General features: G+C 40.0%; 1 protein-coding gene and 1 long non-coding RNA gene across 8 annotated transcripts in view; both read left to right on the top strand.

Moving 5' to 3' along the window:
• Window positions 1-12012, top strand: part of ATE1 (arginyltransferase 1) — a 74127-nt gene that overhangs the window by 41072 nt on the left and 21043 nt on the right. The window lies entirely within an intron of this gene.
• LOC308477113 lies at window positions 8541-10936 on the top strand. Its single transcript, XR_013986394.1, has 2 exons — window positions 8541-8679; window positions 9120-10936. It is a non-coding gene; the product is annotated as an uncharacterized lncRNA (long non-coding RNA).

Here is a 12012-nt window from a genome sequence, read left to right as displayed (position 1 = left end):
CTATAGCCCAAACTTAAGTTCCCATGCTTTTTATTCCAAAGTTGTTCTGTCCCTTTACTATCAAAGGTACTATCAGACAGCTCCTGCTTTATATTCTTTTGAATGGAAAATATATGGTTGTATGTGAACACCTTTTTGTTTTGTCCTTCATTAACCTTAAGCTTTTATATGAGTTGTCAAAAGATACTCATTTTGTTTTTTAAGCTCAGCTTCCTTGCCCTGTGGCATTTCTCAGGCTCTCTTGGCATGCACATTTTCATGCAAATTAGTTTCAATTTAAGCCCAATGTCTTTACTTTGGCCAGCTGTCTGCTTTCTCAAAAACTTTTCCGTTGAGTCCGCAAATTTTAAAGAAGGTATACTTTGAAGTGTACAGTAGAACTAATAGCTTCTGAAAAAAATGTTAATATCTCTGAATGTTTTAAAACTCTAGAGAATCTTCTATTACTTGAACAAGGTGTTTTAGTGGAAACTTCTTCCAGATTTGCATAAAAGCCGCAGGAAATGTAACTATTTCAGTTGGTCCATTTCACTCTCCTGACATGGCTTGGTATCAGATGGAGAGAGAATAGTAGAAAGGATTCCAAAATGTCAGAATAGAAACAAGAGGCCAATTCATCTGTGATTAATCATTACGCTAAATACCTCTGATAGGCTGTGGTCATAAGCAGAAGGTATTTATTGTGCAGTGCTTGAGAACCAGTTTTCTGTGGTTAGGTTTTGAGGGATTCAGCAGCATTGAAAAATGGTACAGTAGTAGTCTGCAACTCCACATCCGCAAAGTCAAGCTTTGGCAGCCTAAATCCCCTGAGCTCTGGCTTTTTCACAGTTCCCTGGCTGTGGAATTTAGTTAACCTTTTTCAGTAAACTTGGCTTTGCTGCCTAAGCAGAAATGGAAAACCACAGCAGAGCAAAAGCCCAACAGGATGTTGTTTAGCCACATTCTCTTGTGAGCCTGCCACTATAACACTGAAAGGATTGCAGATTTCTTGCCAACCCCACACACAACGCAGCTGGCACTTTGCATCTTCCTGATGGATACTTTAATAGCCTCATTGTATTTTAGCTGATTTCAGATGACAGTCTGCTATTTGCTAAAGTAGTGATACTTATCGACAATGCCAGGGACCTATGATAGAGGCTTATATAGAACTGACAGCTTTCTTTTGTGGTTGGTTGTGGCATTATTCAAATTTGTGGCATTATTCAAAATGTGTAGGAGCTAGTTTAAATTTCTTAGTGAGCAGAAGCAAACCCTTATGAGACTACTCTAGAAGGAGGTTGTGATGATGTGACATGATCCTGATTGATGACTTAATCTAGGGAAGTGTTTCTCTTCTCAGAAAGCTAGGGCTAAAAGTTAGAGCTACAACAACTGGGTTTAAATTGTGTATTTTTCCTCCTCAATCTGAATCCATAAGGACTATTTTAAAAAGAAAAAAATAATATTTGAAACAAAGTCAGTACAGTACATACGTTTCAGGTTACATACGCTTCAGGTTACAGACTCCGCTAACCCAGAAATAGTACCTCAGGTTAAGAACTTTGCTTCAGGATGAGAACAGAAATCGTGCAGTGGCAGCGCGGCGGCAGCGGGAGGCCCCATTAGTTAAAGTGGTGCTTCAGGTTAAGAACAGTTTCAGGTTAAGAACGGACCTCCAGAAGTTCTTAACTCGATGTACCACTATACTAATAACCTTAGGTTTAGAGGAATATGTCTTATACTCTGTTTTGTAGGGTTTGATAAGAGTACAAGTTTGATTTATCATGAAGATGCACATGTAACACGTTACATTATTTGGTGGACGGGGTCAGACTATACGTCACATTGATTTAGATATAGGTAATTTGCCGGTTCTAGTGATGGTTTATAAATGAGCATCTATTATTTATAAGACACTAGCCTGGTTCACACATTGCTGACATTCAAACCTAGATAGTTCAGTAAAGACAGTAGCTTACTTTCTAAACTTTCCCAAACTCCCGCAAGGAGCTCATAGTTGCTTTACTCATGCCTGGTCCTTTACTGCTGAGCTTGAACTAAGCCAAGTTTTGGCTCAGTGCATCATCCAAAACCAGGCTTGCGGTTAAGTTCTCTCCAAACTAACAGTGAGCTGTAACTAAGAACAAACTTTAGTGGTTATTCTGGAGGGAGCTTGTCAACGAGGTGGGTTTGCATGGTACACGAAGATATACATTGGTTTAGTTCAGGGCAGCAGCAAAATGACTAGGGAGGTGTAAAGTAACTGTGATCTCTTCTCCAGGAAACTGCACATTTGTTCTAGGTCAAGGTTTGGCTTGCCGTGGTGTGCTGACCAGACCACTGTCTTTATTGACCCATCTAGATTAAGCTGCTTCATTATGGATGCTTCAAATAGATGGAATGACAAGTAGCAATAGTCACATTGATATAAGGCGGTTGATTTCTAGATGCTCTTCTTTCACCATGTCTTCAGGTAATCAGTGTGTCAATAAATGCAGAACATATAATGCGGAGTACTTCGGTTTTTTATATATTCTGAAAAGCGACTCTTTGAAAATTTTGCATCACTGAAGAGGAGCTGTTCTAAATGAAGCTTTGATGCTTCCTTTTCTTTGTTGAGTTTGTCAGTGGTGGCTTGGGTAGGGGCACATTTATTCGAAAGATCCAGTGCTGAGCTAGGGAACTTCCTACACTCAACACCAGCTGCTTTTCTGTCTTGGCGATTCGTTTTAGCAGACTCACAGACAATGTAAAATAAGTTCTAGAGCAACACTGAAAGAACATTGCACCCACAGCTATATATATATATATATATATATATATATATATATATATATATGTGATGGGACGATGAGCTGCTTGTGCGTAAAATCCAAGTCCCTCAGAGTTTGGTCAAGTTTGCAAACCTCTGTCTGTAACGGAGCCCCTTAAACATGGCTCTGTCAGTCGCTTGCAGATTCCGACAGTGGTTGCTTTCGGAATCGCTTCCAACATAAAAGCTCCTTAACGGAAACACGTCTTCTGGACTCTCTGCGTGACAGTTTCCGGCGAGGAGTGGGTGTCCCTACAGGAGGTCCTGAAACCTCCCCACTGTTTTCGCTGGAAGTGTCTCGGAGCCATCCCTCCTGCTCACTTTCCCTCAGCTCAGCTCTTCTCCCCCTACTGGTTCCCTCTTCAGCTGCTGAGTCTCTCCCAACCTGTGTGAGCCCTTCCACCTCCCTTCCTTCCGATGGCAGTTCCCTGACAATATATATATATATATGTACTAATTAATACTGCACCACTTCTTTTTTCCCTTTTAAGACTCTTAAGGGAAGCAGATCAAAGAAATGTAAAAACTCAAAAGAGTTTCTATCTTCTTTGGTTTCTATAACTCATGTTTTATTTTGCATATTTCTCCCCGGCCATTCAATCTTGAAGAGTTTCCATAACTGCTGGGCCAAATAGGTCATGCACCTGTGCAGAGCATGTGATAGGAATATTTTAGAGCTCCAGTCATAGAGCTAGCAGTCATTTTCCCATTCCCTGTTGCAAGGAGATTGAGTGGCATGTGGAATGTGCTGTATTATGCCAAGTGAATGTAAATAAGCATAACAAGATCTAGGATGAAATAAAGTAAGCATTTTAAAACTATGATTTATAAACTAATGAGGCTGAATCAGTTAAAAGTTTTTACTGCCCTTAACACTGGTTTTGTTGCATTTCTCAGGCAAACTGATATATTGTTCAGATCTGGCCCCCCCTTTGCATTAGAACAAATAAATTGTCCATGTGTCTGAAAATGAGATCTTTGGAAGTATGGGAATATATATTCTAGAGCAATTAGAAAGCCAAGCCTAGATTTCCATTTTATAGGATGATTTCTTCTGAACAGTGTGGAGTTGGTGTTCAGAAGTATTGCTTTCTTCATTTACTGGGGGGGGGGGGGTGAGGAATCCTCTGAGATCCTCTGTTACATTTCCTCCGTGCTGTTATTTACAGCACAGGACATTTGCAGCCAATCCTTTGCATGTGTGCGTGCGTGCGCACACACACACATCCCAGCATGAGTACTGAAGAGTTCAATTCACAAACCACTTTGCTGATGGTTCTCTTGCCCTGGAACCTGGAACTTCCTTGCCCAAGAGCTTATGCATTGGCCTACAAGGGCTACTAAGACCTGCTGGAGCAGTTGAATGAATTCCTTTCCAGATGCTGCAAGCTGATTGCCTGCCCTGGGGAAACTGAGAACTCTAATCAGATACGGCAAATTTGGAGCAGCTGCAGTTGCTCTCTGTCACTTGCATCTAGCGCTAACAGAATGTCTTAAAAACAAGGTTTAAAGTTTAATGTTTTAAGTTTCACAGCTACTCTTTTAAAGACCACCTGCATATTGTAAGGCATATTGCTGCTGACACTGTGATACTGATGTTACCTTTCAGTGATGGTTTCAAGGAACTCTGTTACTTATCACTAACAGCATTGTATACTGTGAAATGTGAGGCTCCCCCTCTCCTATGAGTCTCATTCTCCATTTGTATTAGGAGGCAGCAGGATCAAGGAAGTTGTCGCTGTTGATGACTGAGTACATTGTTGAAAGCACTGTTGGTTACATGTTAACAGAAGCAAAAGGTAACTTTCAAGGGTAGAAGCAAAGCTCTCTCTTACATGCCCTCTCTCTAGAAAACATAGATGGCTTTCTTTGTTTTTGATTTCTCCCTGCTTCCCAAGTACTTAAGTCAGATCTCAATATAGCAGATTCCTAGCATGTGAGGTAGGTGTATTAAACTGAGAAATAGTAACTTGCCCAAGTCAACACAGTAGAAATTTTGGGTGGGGTTCAGTGTGGCTCTAAGGAATTGGTGCCATCAGTGCAAGCATTTCTGCTTAGTTAACAGAATAAACCTCCCTGTGGAGCAGATTTGGGGGTGAGGGTGGGATAGGATGCAGAGGAAGGAAAGTCCCAGTGCACTAGCGGGAATCCCTGTGCACTGCAAATTAGTGGAATACTGCCCACAGTGAGCAAGTGCTGCACTGCTTACTGCTTGTCCAAGTTTGAATGTTCATGTGTATAAGAGGCATAGGCAGTCTCTACAGTAGTATACAATACTTTCTATTTCATTTCTTAAAACCCCCTGGAGATGTCCCACTAAACTTTTTGCATTGTTCTGCCCACTTTGAGTGACAGACCTTGTCAGTTTTGTGTCATATAAGCAAAGTGTCAGTTCAGTTCAGATTTTCCATGGTGATCTGTTGCAGTTGACGTAGCATGTGGCCAAAATCTTAGTTTCAGGCAATAAGGTTTGCAACACCTTGCAATAACTGTGAAGCATGATGATAGGTAATGAATGCTTTCCATAGACATATACACTTAACTCTTTATTAGTGTTGGAAAATGTAATTTCCACACTGCTCTGTATGCAAATAATATATGTTAATAACATATGTTTAAGTCAGACTAGATGGAAGTTTACATTCTGTGTCATGAAGGCAGTGCATTGAATACATTTTTATATAAAATGTATAATGTTAATTTGTTAATAATCTAACACATAATCAATTGAAATAATACATTAAACTTCCACTCTTCCGTTTTTTAAAATCTTGGTGTGCTTGATTATAAAGTCAGTAGAGGGGGAAGGGAAGAGAAAGGGGTTAATAGCCGCTGAGTTATTAGGGGTGATTTGACTACTGCTGTCAAAGAGAGCTGCCAGAAAGATTAATTCCAGATTCCCATAACAAGCCCGAGACAAACTGTTCTTGAATGAGACACTAGGGAGAGTTTTATCATGTCTAATTCATGCTCTGGTGTAGTTACACACTCACTAATCACAGCAGAACACAAAGTAGATTGCCATGAATTAGATCAAAACTAGAGGGCAGCTCATATAATGGCTTGTGAGAGTGCTATGATTTACTCTGCCAAAGCATGCAGAGGGGTGTTCTTTAGAAATGTGCCATTCATCTTATATAAATATAAATTATCTTTCCTGGAGCATCAGTTCTTTGTTGGGCAATCTCCCACTATATAGCCTACTTCACAAGGAAGAGTAGGACATTTTGTAGCCCTAACTGATATTGTACTGAGAATGGCCTTCACTGTCCATATTCTTGCATGATTTCTGTCCATAGACTCTGCCCTCCCAGTTGCTCAGTACTTTTGTAGTTGGTCATAGTAAGTGTGAATTCAATCTAGAAAGTGCCACATTTTGCATCACTAAAGTATTTTTCTACTTTATGGTATACAGTAATTGATCTGTAGATCATCTCAGGAGTCTTTGCTATTGCTTTGAGTAACATCAGGATCCTTAACATTTATACAGTACGTGGTTTTTGGTGTATAAAGCCCTGTAAAGCTTGGGACCAGGATACCTGAAAGATAATTTCACCCCTTATATACTCAGCTAAACGTTGTGCTCTGCAGGTGAGGGCCTCTCACAGATACCATCTTATCAGGAGGTCCATTCTGCACAATGTAAGAATTGTGCCTTCAGGGTTGTGTCACCTACCCTTTGGAATGCCCTCCCTTTGAATATTAGACAGGCACCGCTTCTGTTGCCTTTTTGGCACCTACTGAAGATCTTTATCTTTCAACATGCTTTTAAATGTGAAGTCTTTCCCAGTTTGCACTCGCATTTGAATTGTTTTTAGGATTATTTTAATGTGTGGTATCACTTGTGTGGCTCCTTTGGGTGGAAGGGTGGGATATATATTTAATAGGGGTATGTGTGAAAATGTCTATACCTATTACAGCAAGGGAGGGTTTAGAGAAGGCTTTGCCGTTGGCTACCCCAGCCATATCAGCATGTAATTAAACACTTGCATTGCAGGGACATTGCAGGAAATGCTGCGTGTAAAATTGGGATAGCCAGTGTTGATGACCATCGTATCTAAAACTTTGTTCCTGTTCAAACATAACTTTTATTTCTTTCGTTTGTCTGGAGAGTTGAGCTTAAAGCTGATTTAATTTAAATTATGACTCTTGCCAGAGCATGCGTAGGTTTTCTTTCCTGTCATTCACAGTGGCTACTCAGTGGCTACTCTTTACCTTTAACTACTTATTACCTCTTTATATTAAAGCAGCTGGCTAAAAAGGATTAGAACAAATCCAGGGTGCATTTTTCCTTCATGCTGAAGTACCTGATACAATTTCTTATTGGATGAGAGCAGGGAAATTGTTGTAGGTGTTATTTCATAATATATTAGAATAGCAGTTGAACCCATTCTGACACAATCAGCTTGCTTTGAAAGGAAAGTGTCAGTAGCAATAACTGGTGACTCCTAGATATATTGTATCGTCCTTCAACATTGCATAGAGTTGGGTAGACTTCCACATGGTGCCTTGTTTCCAACAACAGCATCTAGAGTCCCACACGGTGTTGAAATGTTGTACAAAAAAAGCCGCCAAACAAAAGGACCAGTGGGGATATTAAGCGTTTTATGCGTGTGTAGTTTGTCAAATAGTTTTGAAGTTTGAAAGCCAAAAGGTTTTCAGTGCGTTCTTTAAATTGTGGCATGCCTTGTTATAGTGGAGAGGCTGGCAGATTCCCATCTTTGTTTTGTAAGCCTCAGAAGTTAGCTGCATAATTATTATTACAAAAAATATAGCACTTGGGCTTCAGTACCACAAAGGAAGAACATAGAGCCTGGATTCAATCATCTGTTTTTAAGTTGTTCTAGAAAGGGTTGTCCAACACAAATATCCGTGTCCCATTTTTCCATGTGTTGGTAACTATCAGGTTTGCTTTCTGTGTGTTGTGGACAGGCTTGCCTTTTAACACAGTCTGTAAACTACTGTTAATTTGAAGCATGTTAGATTGCAGATGCTTTCATGAATTCTTATGCAGCTGCACTACTACCGAATCCATTTCCAAATTGATGGTGCTGATCTTCAAAATCCTCCTTGAGTATCAAACTCTTTGCTCACTGTTGTAAAATTCAGAGCCTTTTTTTCTGGGTGTCTCTGCCAACTAAGGCATGGTGCGTGATGATCACCACCAGAGAGAGGTATTGTCCTATTTCATAGAACGCTGTCTTTAAGGAGATTTGTTTGGCAACCTCATCAGTAACACTTTGATGCCAGTTGTGTTTCCCGTGCTTTAAAAAAGTATTTTTAACAGCAAAGTTTGATGCTGCTTTTATCTGTTAAATTGCATCCTTTCATCTTTTACATTACTGGTTATATTATTGATAGACTTGGTGTAAGATGCTGTATAAAAGTTATTTAGAAAGCAGAGCACACATTTCTAAGTAATTAAGTGACACCTCCTCAGGCAATCATAGAACAGTTTTTAAAAGGGTGCCGCTAAAATTTGAAAGACCAAAGTCTGCCACTGTCCAGCCCCTTGGATACCTTTTAGCTGCTCTTGAGACTGTGGTGGCTGTGTGAACTATTTTGCAGAGGATAGTCTTCTGTTTGAAGGGCTGTCCTGTCCATATTTGGCTGAAAGGGACAACAGGGATCTTGAAGTTGCACAATGAAAGTTAGCAAACTGGATAGCAGACAAAGCAGGTACATGCTTACATTCCTTCCCAATAGGTACATCAGTAAAACATCTCTTTTCCTCGTTCTAAGTAAAGGATTCTTAAACTGAAGTGGTACCTTTTTTAAACATATGATTTATTCTGGCGCCTTAAGCTGATCTACTTTCCTTCTGAAGCTATTTTATATACAACATTTCAAAATGTTTTATAAAAATTAATAGCTTGTAAGTTTATGTAATGGTTCTAGGGGTTGCTCGTGCGTAAGCCGGTGCAAACACCTGGCTGGATTGCCTGAGTGAACCTTTTCTGTCCGGACAGCCACTCACCCGTGGCTGTCTCAATCGCTGGCAGAATCCGTCAGTGGGCGTTTCTTAAACTTCTTCCAGCAAAGAAGCTCTTTGACGCCTAGTCTCCGCCTACTCTCTCTGCGCGGAAGCCTTCTGCGCAAGGAGGGCGTAGGCAGCGGAGGACCTCTACTCTCCCCGCTGGTCCCCGGCAAGGAGTCATGGGACCGCCTCGCCGCTTCCCCCATCTGCCCCCCTTCTCTACTGGTGCTACGCTGATTCTCTTCCCCAGAAGATGGGCTGCCTCTCCCAATCCCGGGACGCTCTCTGGAATCCCTCTGGATTTTGCTCTCTCCCTCCGGCACTGATGGCAGTTCCCTGACAGTTTAGTATATCTTAAAAGAAGTTTAATATAGCAATATATCATACAAACAAATGATAGACATATTGGAACCAAAGTCTCAAAAGTATCGCATGCTGGGGGTTTTTAAGCAGAATAAATTTGTGAATTTGCTGTTCAGTAGTATGCTTTCCAGGGCTGCAAGCATATGTGGTGGTATTCAGTTCCATGAGTGGAAATGACTTAAAACAAGGAGACTTCCACTTCCTGCACTGGCTCGTTCCTACCTACCAATCTACTTCAGAGGGTTGGAGGCACTCCAGACCAGATTATGTGTGTCAGTACAAAGTGGTTCTGCTGGGGAAGAAAGATAAGAGTTAGACCTTTTTGTATTATGGATTCGTTTTACGAAGGAGACAATCCTGCGTATTTTTGCTTGGATGTAAGTCCCATGGAACTCGGTGAGACTTACTCCCATGTCATTGCAGTTAGGATTGCAGCCTAACCATATCAGAGGCACATGATATTTAAACAAAGATTAACCCATTTTGTTTTATTTGACCCCAGTGAGTATGTGCCTACTTGTAATATTTGGTTTCTTACGAGAACTCTTTTGATACCTGTCCTGTCAGTCATTTGGACATTATTTAAGTTTTGGATAAACATTCAGATATCTTAACCTCAGTAGAAAATCCATAAACATTCTATTTCTGTCATCAGCAGTCTGGAGCTAAGGTACAAAATCTGATGTAGACTAAATAATGTTTATTGGTCCTGTAGGGATTATTTCATAACCTTTTCATTCCATTGTTTTAGCCCAGAGTGAAACATTAAAAGTTCTTTTGAGAGTTTTTACTTTTCTCTGGACCTTGTAATTCTTAAGACAAATTATTCAGTAGTGACCTTTATGATAGTGTGATGATGGATTGTTTATAATTCTTCCTGTTAAAGCTCCTGAAAGATTTCAGCAAGTTCTCACTTTAGATAACTTTAGGTCTTTTATAAAACCTATTGTCTGATACTCTCATAAATATGGGACATATTTATTAGTTCAAAGTAAGCCTATTTAGCAATAAGCCATTGGGATGTCTCACTCCCCCAGCTCTCTGGAATATATCAACATTTTTTGTAGATATGTTCTGTTCCACTTCATTCATGATGTGTGTCCAAAATCTTCTATCTTTTCCAGTTGCTTTCGGCTCTCAATCAGTAAAAGGAGACCATATAATTCACTGCCTTACAGAATTATACAGAGGAATACAATTATTATTTTTTTGCTTATTACATTTCTGTTGAAACAGTGATAATCAAAATGATTGCTTTGAAGCTTTTCCCCTTATACATAATGGACATTTTGTTCCATACCACAACCAGCATCAAAAATGTACAAAAACCCTGAATGTATACAGTAACTTTATTTCTCCAAGGGTTAGCATTATCATTATCATTATCTGAGTGAGTACCAAGCCTGACTTGGCAGAATATTACTCTTTTCTGCATAATTTTTGAATATTTCCAGCTGAGGTTGTTCAATTTTATTTTATTAAGCAGTTAAGATCAGTTATTTTCAATCTGCCAGTGTTGTACAGTGGTTAATATCAAACCAGGGCTATGGAAACAAAAGTTTCCAATCTTCACTCTGCTGTGAAGCTTTGGCCAAACCCATGGTTTGAAGTTGACTTATCTTGAAACGGAGTATATGACTGATCAGATCCAGGCTCAAATTCCCTCTCTGATTATCCTCTGAGAGCATCTTGGGCTGTCCTGAAAGGAAAATATGGACCAGTGGGGGGAAGAGACAACATGCAATGTGCTTGGAAGAAGGGAAGTGTAAAAATGTAATAAATAAAAACTTGCATTCAGATCAGGTTGAATTATTTTGCTCTGTCTTTGTTTTCCACGGGAGATCTAGAACTAGAATTTTGTAAAAGTCGGCTTTTAAAAATCTGAATACAGTGGACACTCAGGTTGCGAACATGATCCATGTGGGAGGCATGTTCGCAACCCACAGCGTCGCGTCTGCGCACACATGGGTCGTGCTTCTGCGCAAAGCACGATTTAGTGTTTATGCGCGAGCGCCAAAACTTGGAAGTAACCCGTTCCGGTACTTCCGGGTTTGGCGCAATGCGCAACCAGAAAACGCGCAACCTGAAGCATCTGTAACCCGAGGTATGACTGTAATAAAAGATTTGAATGTTAACATATAGTTAAGGCAACTTTTCTAACAAGAAGCCACCCTGAGCTTTGCTTTATTATTGATTATCTTTGTATCCCACCTTCCCTTAAAAATGCCCAATGCAGCTAACAACAGTAAAACCCACTATAAATATAACTAAGCAAATAAGCAGTGTTCCAATAAAAATATGATAAGCGCATCTAACAAAAGTTGCCATTTTTGATCAGGCTAATTTAAAAATTGAGGAAAGTAAATAAGTATGTTAAATATATTCAAAGCCACACTGCTGGTCCTTTAAAATTAAGTCTAGAACGAGGCAACTTGTGTTCTTTGTTTTCAGAGCCAATAGGTCACAAAGCAATGGCATAGTTTTCTCTGAGGTCCATATCTTCATAGCAGGCAGAGTGGAGTGAAGGGGACCTTCTGAGGAAGACTGGCTTTCATTATATGTTCAGACTCCACCCCAAGCAGAATTTAAAAGATCCTTGATACAAGATGAGTTTACAGCTTTCTGAAATGAAATGTAAATTATTTGGATTTGTAAGAAATTTATTTGGGGAAGAAGCAGTTCAGAGTCATGCAATATATAAAACTTTGAAGGATAGGCTGAAATTGGGGTGGAGGATCCTAATATGCTTGCTAAGAATAGAATTTGTGTTGTGGGGGAAGTTCCTTTTGGGGATGTTTACAGCTCATAGATCAGACCGCAAAAAAATTGAGACCTTATTGGAGGGAACTTCCTACCCCAGCAGGGCAAAATGACATAA

Source organism: Podarcis pityusensis, assembly GCF_964106645.2.
Source record: "Podarcis pityusensis genome assembly, chromosome: 5".
In the NCBI taxonomy this organism is placed as follows: domain Eukaryota; kingdom Metazoa; phylum Chordata; class Lepidosauria; order Squamata; family Lacertidae; genus Podarcis; species Podarcis pityusensis.
Note: the sequence above shows the minus strand (reverse complement) of the source record. Positions and strands in the feature narration are given on the sequence as shown.